Here is a 10,765-nt window from a genome sequence, read left to right as displayed (position 1 = left end):
AGCTGCTTTGCCCCTCCCCATGGCCATTATGAGGCTGGTGGAGAGTTGGGGACCAGGGATGCATCTAACTCTGGACTTTCTAGAATATTCTGGGCTGCTCTCAGAGTATTCTGGCTCCAAATTTCCTCTGAATCACCTCTTTATTGCCATGAGTTTTAGGTGAATGATGGGTGGCTGCCTTCCTATGTGGTCTCTGAGAGCCAGACAGTGTTTCCACTGTGGACGTGAGTCACTCTCAGTGGCTCATTTTGATCTCAGGGTGACTTGTACTCACAGAGTGACTTGACAGGCACACACACAAGGGCTGCATGGGAAAAGAACTAGCTGACATCATTATGTTTTGCTACAGGTTTTGTGGAAAACCCAGAACAAACATGTTTTTTTTAATGTGGGAAAAGGGGTGGAAACCCCAAATCAGGCCCAACCTGGAAATAGCCCAGACCTGATTTGAATAATGTAAACAGTACTCAGTGAGCCCAGGAGGAATTTGGGCTTTATTAGTCATGTAGACAAGTCCTATGTCCAGATAACCAAATACAGAATGATTGCATCACTCACTGAGATCTACCAGGGTCCTCCAGAGGTCTCAGCAGGTGATGTAATCATTCTGCTCCTGGCCTTGGAGACGTTGTCAGATGTTTTTCTAACCCCCCCCCCCTTCACCAGCCACTGAATAGCCATAGGGGTGCTGCTGCACTGCTGAACAGAGAGCCAGAGGGATTTGTTCACTGTAGAGGGTGGAAGAGAATATTAACCTCTGCAATGACGAAAAAATGGCATATGCAGGATTAAAATGGACTTATTCCTGTGTGGGTCACTAACAAGATGCCAACCATGCAGTGCAATCATCAGCATCCCTCACTATTGGCAATGCAGGATTGGAGCTCATGAGATATTCATCCAATAATGTCTGGAGAGCTGCACAGTTCCCACCCTTTCCTAAACATACATCAAAATGTAATATTCCACCTAGATTCTTCTGATTTTATGAACATCACAGAGACTCATGCCATAACTCTTTCAATGTCTGTCCAAACCTGACTGCTGCCAGTAACTCACCTGGCATGGTGCCTAACTTAGAGCTGCTACAAAATTACTTCTACTCTATAGGAAGAATTGAAGGAGAAGTCTGAAAATGTTCCTGTCCTTAAGGGAGGTAGTGCACTGATTGTTCCCTGTATCTACATACAGTGTATCTATGAAGCAGGGCCAGGTCTTCTATGAACCAAAGTGACCCTCTTGACTAAATATATAAAATAGTAATATAAAATATAATATAACTAAACAAGTACTGGAACCTTGGCTAGGAAATTAAGAATGTATCTACTTAGGGTTGCCATAAGTCAGGACCTCCAAACCGGGACAAATGTAGGACAATATTTTCAAATGTAGGACACATTTTATAAAAATGGAGGACACATGAAAAAATTTGATGATTTTTTAAAAATGTTAATATAAATGCATGTTTCTTAGGCATGATCAAAATGGAGGAGGACAAGCCTAGATCGAGGACGCAGGCTCCTCAGAGGGGCTTGTGTGCTCGGCCCAGGCCTGTCCTCCGAGGCCACTCTCCCCAGACCTCCCCTTTCCTCCAAAGGGCTCTTTGGAGCTCTTTGAAGGGAAGGTAAGGGAGGCAGGAAAGGAGAGGAGAGACCTGGGCACTAGCCCGGTCCTGCTCTTCCCAGACCTCCCCTTTCCTCCAAAGGGCTCTTTTTGGAGCCCTTTGAAGGGAAGGGATCAGGGAAGGCGAGGACTCGGCGGCTGCGGAGGACAGCCCCAGGCCTCTCCTCGGCAGCTTCATTTTCCTCAGGCCAAAGGGAGCCTGCAGAAAATGCAGCCACCGAGGAGAAGCCTGACCCAAGCAGGGAAGGTAAGTAGGGAACTAGGGTGGGAGGGAAGGAGGGAGGGAGGAGGCAAGGCAAGGCAAGGCAAGGGACTTTTGTCCCCAATCCGACGTCCCATGCTTCTTCACCGAGACTCTACTGTACACAGAAAGTGCACTTGGGGGGGAACCTTTGAAAATGGGCACCCACCTCCTCCTCCTGTTTCCCCCTCCTCCTCCTCCTCACCATGCACTAAGAAAGGGTGCTTTTCTCTCCCCCTGGCTGGCCCAGAGTCTCCCTCCTCCTCCTCCTCCTCCTCCTCCTCCAAGACTCCACCTCCTCTTTGAGGCTGGCCAATGGCAGAGTGGGGCTGGAAACAGCTCCGCCCCAGCTTCTCTGCCATTGGCCAGCCAGCCTCGAGGGGACGAGTGTTCCCTTTAGGTCCGATGGCTGCCGGCTGGGACCCAAACCTTGGATTTAGAGTGAACCGGACCGTGACCGTGCCAGTACCCCCAAAACCGTTACAATCACAAGCGCAGCTGGGTTATGGCATCCCTATATCTACTGTATGTATTTTCCACTAATAGAAGAGTTACTGCTGCTGACAGTAGTAGTAACAGTGGCAGTGGTAGTAATCATAATCTTACTAAGAATGTAAACTCAATCATTTCCCCAGTTTTGCACAGTTTCTGTCAAAAATCAACCATCAGCTGTCTTCAGAGGATTTGGCAGGTCTGTACTTTACTTCATACAGCTGGCTGAGAAGAACCAGGACATCTTTCTACACCTTGCATCTGAATATAGATTGTATAAGAACCTATTTCTGCCTCTATAGAGTCAAATTTATAAGATTACAAATAATTCTTACTATTCTTTTTTCTCATCAGTTTGCCAGATTTGCCTGTGTGCTTGGGCCTGGGGTTCATATCTCCCAGGAGGATTTCAAAGGGATATTTGCAGAAATTTGACAACTTTGAAGTATGACTCCCAGAATTTAGGATATATCAGAGCATTATCAGAGCATTAAAGGATGTTGTGGCTTCTCAGGATTCTGCAGGATGGAAACATGGCAGTTAAAGCAGTGTCAAACTGCATTATTTCTACAGTGTAAATGCACTCCTTGTCTTAAAAGAATTGCACTGGCCATTAATATCTCTCTGGTCTGAATTCAAGGTGCTTAGGGGGACATTTAAAGCTTTTCAATGGTTTGGGACCTTGATATCTGAGGTAGCTTCTCTTCCTTTATGTACCTGCCTGAAGATTGAGGTCTGCTGTGGGGGAGCCTCCTCTGAGTCCAACCAGTGAGATTAATTCACTGTGTTGAGACATGGAAAAATGTCTTCTCAGCTGTTGCACCCCAACTGTGGTATGCTGGCTTCCTGGAGACCTGATTGGTGCCGATACTCATTTCATTTAGGCACCAAGTTGAAACCTGGCTGTTCATCAATGTTTTGCCCTCATACTAAACACTGCTGTACATAGTTTTAAAACTTTTTCATTTTTAAAATCTGTTTTTAACTAATTATGATGTTCATTAATATGTATTTTTAGCTTATTTGAATTTTTTTATTATTTTAAACTATTTGAGCTTGTGGGTTGTTTTTTTTTAAAAAAATACTTGTAAGCTGCCAAAGAGCTTTTTGATACAGGATGGGGTAGAAATGTTTTAAGAAAGAAAATAGTAATATTTTCTCCATGATACACAGATTTTTTAGATATGGATTCAAGCATCCACAGTTTGAAAATATTCAAAAAAAGTATAAATTTCAAATATCAAACCTTGATTTTCCATTTTTATAATGGACACCACTTTGCTATGTCATTATATTTAATGGGACTTGAGCATACACAGATTTTGTTATACACAGGGTATCTTGGAACCAATCCCCAGCGTATAACAATGATCCACTGTATATACGGTAATAAAATACATCTCAGGAAGTAGAATAAAGATATAGGCGGGTTACAGACCGCCGAGAAGCAGCGGTCTGGCTCTGCCTCCGTTTGCAGCGTCTGGGAGCCGCAGCCTTTAAACCGCGCGGCTCCTGGACGTTGCAGAGAAGGAGCACGGAAATTGCGCTCCTTCTCAGGCCCCAGAAGAGACACCGTGAGGCGCTAGTCGCGCACTCGCGGCATCATTTCTGGGGTGCGACATGTGGATGCAGCGCGGCCGCTACGTCAAGATGGCGGCGGCCGTGTGGAACGGCCGCTGCCATTTTGTGCATGCAGAGCACGGACTAGGGTTAGGGGGTGCGGAAGCACCACCCCTTCCTAACCCTAGTATGCGCTCGTTGCGTACTATATGGCGGTTTGTAACCTGCCATAGAGATCTTTTTGTACCTGTGAGACTAAGCTGTGACAGCCTCCCTCTGTTCCCTTGGGGCCCAGCCAGTTGGAGCCCAGCACCTTCTTTGGGGCCCAGCAGTGGAGGCCCCGCTCTCCTTGAGCTCTCCTTGAGCCCAGCAAGGCCTAGCAAGGCAGCTAGGCCTTGCGTCATGCTGCTAAAAGCATGGCAGCAAAGGAGGAGTCAGAGGAGAAGGAGGAGGCGGGTGCTGCCAGGAGCTGGGACTGGCTCCAAACTCAGGATGGGACTTTTCAAAATGGTTAAAAACCATGAAAGTCTGGCAGAAATCAGGATATGGCAAGCCTAGCTGCATCCACCCTTGTTATACGCTGCGGTTTGGTTCCAAGATCCTCCATGAATAACAAAATCCGTGGATGCTCAAGTCCCATTGAATATAATGACATAGCAAAATGGTGTCCCTTACAATAAAAAATGGAAAATCAAGGTTTGATATTTGAAATTTATACTTTTTTTTGTGGAACATTTTCAAACCGTGGATGCTTGAATCCATGTATTAAAAAACCATGTATAAGAAGGTCTGACTGAATTCTGACAGTTTTACACTGTTTTAATTACCAGGGATCAATGGTACTGAATTCTGGAATTTGTAATTTTTTTTAGATATTTTACCTTCTCTGTCAGAAAGCTCTGGTCCCCCAACAAATGACAATTCTCATGGCAGTTAATGCGGTGTCAAACTGGATGATTTCTGAAGGGCGGACACAGCCTAAGAAGCATGATAGGAGTGAGGTTTTATTTGGTAATGTCCTGCAATTCTTCTCTACTGTCCTCTGTTTTGTGGTGCCTTGTCCTCCTTTGCAGTTAGGATACTTGGTCCTCCTGAGCCTCCACACATCCATGGCAGAAATTGGGTCACACCAGTAACTGAAGAGGGAGAAGGCTGTAGCAACAGGGCAGCCAGATGTCCTAACTGCAGAGGAGGACAAGGCACTGCAACATATAGGACCACCAAGAACAATGGAGAACACGACAAAATAAAAGCCAAAAAAACAACAACACCCTACTCATATAAATATTAATCCATGCTTCTGAGTCATGCTCCAAATGGAGGACATTTGGGCATTCCTCCAGGATAGAAGGCTGAAATGTAGGATGTGACCTGGGAAAGGAGGATATCTGGTCACCTTGCGTGGAGAGAAGGAAGGGACTGCCATATTCCAGTCCCTCATACCTGGGCATCTAATCTGACTATTATGAAAATTATTATAATTATGGCTATTACTAATCTGCATTTTGATTAATCAAAACCAGCACCTTAATTGTTGCACTTTTCCTTCCCTAACAGTCTCCACAAAACGTGAGCGGGGTTTCCATATTCGAATCCTTCATACCTGAGCATCCAATATTATGCAAATTATTATAATTATGCATGTTACTAATTTGCATCCTGATTATGCAAACTCAACACCTTAATCATTGCACTTTCTCTACCCTAATGTTTCCCCACCTACTGTAAGTGGGGTCTATCTAATATGCCTATTATGCAAATTATTATAATTATGCATATTACTAACTTGCACTCTTATTATGCACACTCAACACCTTAACCATTGCACTTTTCCTACCCTAGTCTCTAGAATCCACCCCTGGTCATAGTCCAGCACTCAAACCACTCAAGCCACACTAGCTCTCGATAGGTGTTCTGAATTGGGTAATAAACAACAGAGTGAGACAGAGGAGTTGGAATATGGTAAGAGGGCAAAGCTGGAAGGGACATGCCAGACCATCCAGGCAGAAAGATTCACCAAGGATGAAATCAACAGGTTGGTACTAAATCCAAGGGAAGCAACCTTTCAGATACTAGTGGTAGGTTCGGAAACCAGAGGTGCAACATCCAAGCATCTAGGGTGGAATGTTTGACTCTCTTGCAATGGTTGATATTTACTTAGGAATTTTTTTCGAGGAAGATAAGCCTGCATGGACAGGCTGCAGGTGGTAGGACTGCTTAGTGCCTCATCCTAGGACACTAAATCTCCTGGTTGTTTCCTGTCCATCTTTAGTCTCAAGTCCATCACCCGAGATGCCGGGCTGATGGACAAGTCACTGGCTGATGTGAAACGTTTGAGGGATCTCCTTCGTAACACCTGTGTATTGGCCATGAAGGAAGAGCAGCTGAAACACAGACCAGTACAAGGTAAATAAAGGGTCTGTGCTCCCTCAGCCTGCCAGTAGATGAGGCTTTGGAGGTCTATGAGACAGAGGTTTGGAGCACCCTTCCTTTTTTAATATCCAGGTTGGTTCTTTGGCTGAGCTTTGAGGCTCCACAATAGTGTTTCTGTGGCAGCTAAGTTGGAATTCTTCAGACAAAGGACCAGGAAAGAAGAAGGGTCCCTTCATTAAATTGTCCAGAGTTGAGTTTAATGCCAAAGAAATTTTCCGATATGAAGCAGAGATAGAGGCAGTGCACCACACCATTTTTGCAAATGCAGAGGAGAGAGCCAAGTGAGTCTGAGAGACTTTATCTAATAGGTTCTTAGTCTTATGAGAAAAGCCACAATATTGAAAAGGGGATCACCTCATATTTCTCCTCTTTGGTCAAATGGAGAGGGTATGTCTGCCCTACCCAGTCAAAGCAGCCCATATTGATCTTCAGCAGGGCTTGGATGACTCACATTTGCCAGTGAGAACTTACAAGCGTGCCTACAAAAACAGGAAGCTCATCCAATCTGACAAGGTACAGTAAAGGACATCAGGGTAGTACTTCAAGGAGGGAGACTCCCTCCTCCCTCCAAAGGAGTTTGTTCCACTGTCGAACAGCCCTTACTGTCAGGAAGTGCCTCCTAATGTTGAGGTGGAATCTCTTTTCCTGTAGCTTGCATCCATTGTTCCGGGTCCTGTTCTCTGGAGCAGCAGAAAACAAGCTTACTCCCTCCTCAGTATAACATCCATTCAAATATTTAAACAAGGCTGTCATATCACCTCTTAACCATCTCTTCTCCAGGCTCCCTAAGTCTCTCCTCATAAGACATGGTTTCCAGACCCTTCACCATATTAGTCACACTCCTTTAGATACGCTCCAGTTTCTCAACAGCCTTTTTGAATTGTGGTGCCCAGAACTGGACACAGTATTCCAGGTGGGGCCTCACCAAAGCAGAATAGAGTGGCGCTATTACTTTCCTTGATCTAGTCACTATACTTCTATTGCAGCCTAAAATTGCATTGGCATTTTTAGGTGCCACATCGCACTGTTGAACTCATGTTCAACACAGAGTATATTAATATGTTCTCTCTGTTGAAAAACTTTTGATGTTGCGCAGCACGTGAGGTAACACGTCAACGTTTGGCGCCAGGTTTTTCATCTTCGTGACTGTAGGCAGCAGCTTGTGAACTGGAGAAACACCTGTCGCTTTTTCAGTGAGCAAAGAGACACTGTAATCTTCTCTCAGATGAGGCTCTTATAGAAGAAGTTCCACTGTGTACAACACTATATAGATCGACACCATCCACCACCGACATCAGTAACAACCCACTCTGAGGCACCAACTGTCTCACTCTTCCTCAGTGACAGGTGAGAATGGCTGTTGACAGTTGTATCAACGTTCCAATGATGCACTGTTTAAATGCTGGGACATATAACTGCCATTAGAACTGTACTACATTCTGCCACAGCTCCCCCTTGTGGCCACATCCATGTCATTTTATCAGACCTGTTTACCATGGTCCTGATACTTTCTAGGAACCTCTATGTCCTCCAATGCAACTCTATTGTCAACTTGATCCAAAAGTTGTCGTGAACGACAAGACCAAGAGATTCCTAGAGAGAAAAATTCACTAGACATTTCCAGCTCCTCCAGCACAATTCTATGGTGAATGTCTGGCAGATGTTGGTCACAAAGTTGCACTGGAGGACCTAGAGAGTCCCAGATAGGTGTTCTCTCAGTTAAAAATATAGTGTTTTTGTGATTTGCAGTTTTTTTCCACATTCATAGTACTCCTGTGCCCCTAATCCTAGGGAATATGGAGGGACCACTTTACTGTCATTAGAAAATGCTAGTCTGATTATTAGTAAAATGATAGTCCAATATCCAAGGGAATGTAGAACCAGGAACATTCATGCCAGCAGGCAGTGAATATGCCCTGGGCTTTAATCCAAAGTTTAAAAGACTGTCCCCAGGGATGTAGCCAGGATTTTAGGAAGGGGAGGGGGTCCAGACTAAGTGCCACCATTATAATGTCAGGGATGATGGGAGTTGTAGCTCTTCACCTCTGGCTCGAACTCACCACCTGGTTGTGCATCGCGCTGACCAGTTTTGGCCAGTGGTTATAGCTTAGCAAGAGTTACAGAGAATAGGCTGAAGACCCCGACAAACTCTCCAACTCTTCATAGAATCATAGAGTTGGAAGAGACCGCACGGGCCATCCAGTCCAACCCCCTGCCATGCAGGAAATCCAATCAAAGCATCCCCGACCGATGGCCATCCAGCCTCTGTTTAAAGACCTCCAAGGAAGGAGACTCCATTACACTCCAAGGGAGTTTGTTCCACTGTCAAACAGCCCTTACTGTCAGGAAGTTCTTCCTAATGTTGAGGTGGAATCTCTTTTCCTGGAGTTTGCATCCATTGTTCCGGGTCCTGTTCTCTGGAGCAGCAGAAAACAAGCTTGCTCCCTCCTCACTATGACATCCTTTGAAATATTTAAACAGGGCTATCATATCACCTCTTAACCTTCTCTTCTCCAGGCTAAACATACCCAGCTCCCTAAGGCGTTCCTCATAGGGCAAGGTTTCCAGACCTTTCACCATTTTAGTCGCCCTCCTTTGGATACCCTCCAGTTTCTCTATGTCCTTTTTGAATTGTGGTGCCCAGAACTGGACAAAATATTCCAGGTGGGGCCTGACCAGAGCAGAATACAGTGGCACTATTACTTCTCTTGATCTAGACACTATACTTTTATTGATGCAGCCTAAAATTGCATTGGCCTTTTTAGCTGCCGCATCGCACTGTTGACTCATGTTCAACTTGTGGTCTACTTGGACTCCCAGATCCCTTTCACATGTAGTTTCATTCAGCCAGGTGTCCCCCATCCTATATCTGTGCATTTCATTTTTCTGCCCTAAGTGCAGTACCTTACATTTCTCTGTGTTGAATTTCATTTTGTTAGCTTTGGCCCAGCTTTCTAGTCTATTCAGATCATTTTGAATGTTGATCCTGTCCTCTGGAGTATTAGCTATTCCTTCTAATTTGGTGTCATCTGCAAATTTGATAAGTATGCTCCCAATTCTGTCATCCAGGTCATTGCTAAAGATGTTGAATAACACTGGGCCCAGGACAGAGCCCTGTGGGACCCCACTGGTCACTTCTCTCCAGGATGAAAAACAGCCATTGTTGAGCACCCTTTGGGTAAAGTTTGATAAAGGTTATCTCATCAGATAGATAGATAGATAGATAGATAGAGAGAGAGAGAGAGAGAGAGAGAGAGAGATGTGCATGTGTGTGTGTGTATTGTGCAGAGAGAGAGAGAAAAACACCATATAAAAATGAAACTTCGTGAAAATTCATTTCAATTCTAGTTGATACACAAGAGGCAACTGGGCTTCTATGCAGAAAATTCCTTCAGAGTCACACTTTATGGACAACTATGGACAACATTCAGATTTATTTTATTTTAAAGCTTCACTTTTTTCAGTTTTCATGCCAAATCTACACTGAATGGTTGGCAGGGGAGATATTCTAAGCAGTTCCAAACAATAAAAGACCTCCAGATTGGTGGAATCTGCTTTCTGACAGGTTATCGCCTATGCCAAATGAGACAGAAATACAAGTAATCTTGTAAAATGAAAGCCAAGGACAGACCTGTCCCTGTCTTAGATGAATAAGTATCCCATTACATTGAGGAATGGTAGCCCCAGGCTATGATTATGGCACTATTATACTCTAAGCATCATGGTTTGTCAGACTGAATAAATTCTCATGAAATAAAATAAAAAGCATCGAATTTATAGCAAAGCATATAATCTATTATTTTGCTTAATATCTCTTGCTCGGTTTTACAGATTATTGGACAAAATAACGCCATGTTTAAGCATGTCTTTACCATCTGATATAGTGCATGCTCTCACCAACCCTTGTACTTAAAAGAGAAATAAATAACCCTATTGAACTCTGAGAGTTACACTGGTAGAAAGCTAGCACAAGCAAGGTTAAAAACAAGATTGGGGGCATTTCGTAATGATATATGTACATTCCTCCTTCTGTTTGTGCTCAGTTCCACAGAGAATCTTCATGTAAATACTCCTGTAGTCTCAAAGGCAGGGTATGCCCAGGAGAGGAGAAATGCAAGCAGAGGCATTTTGAAGCCAAACAAGTACTTTTAGCACGTTTCAAACACACAGGACACAACATCACTCCTCTGGCTATTTTCCTTTTTTTTCTGATGGTCTGTGTATTTGACTCTTCCCCCATAGACACTTCCTCATGTCTGGAGTGAAGACATAAAAAGTGCCTGTGCCTGGTCTAAGTGAGATGTCTCAGCCTTTATGAGGTGGCTCTACCAGCCTTTCCTCCCATTTTGTACCACTCCCCATCCACTCAGATGTGAAACTCTCATCTGAGAATGGGAATTGAATAGGATGTTGTAA

This window comes from Sceloporus undulatus, chromosome 4 (assembly GCF_019175285.1).
Source record: "Sceloporus undulatus isolate JIND9_A2432 ecotype Alabama chromosome 4, SceUnd_v1.1, whole genome shotgun sequence".
Classification (NCBI taxonomy): Eukaryota; Metazoa; Chordata; class Lepidosauria; order Squamata; family Phrynosomatidae; genus Sceloporus; species Sceloporus undulatus.
This window is presented reverse-complemented; position numbering follows the sequence as displayed.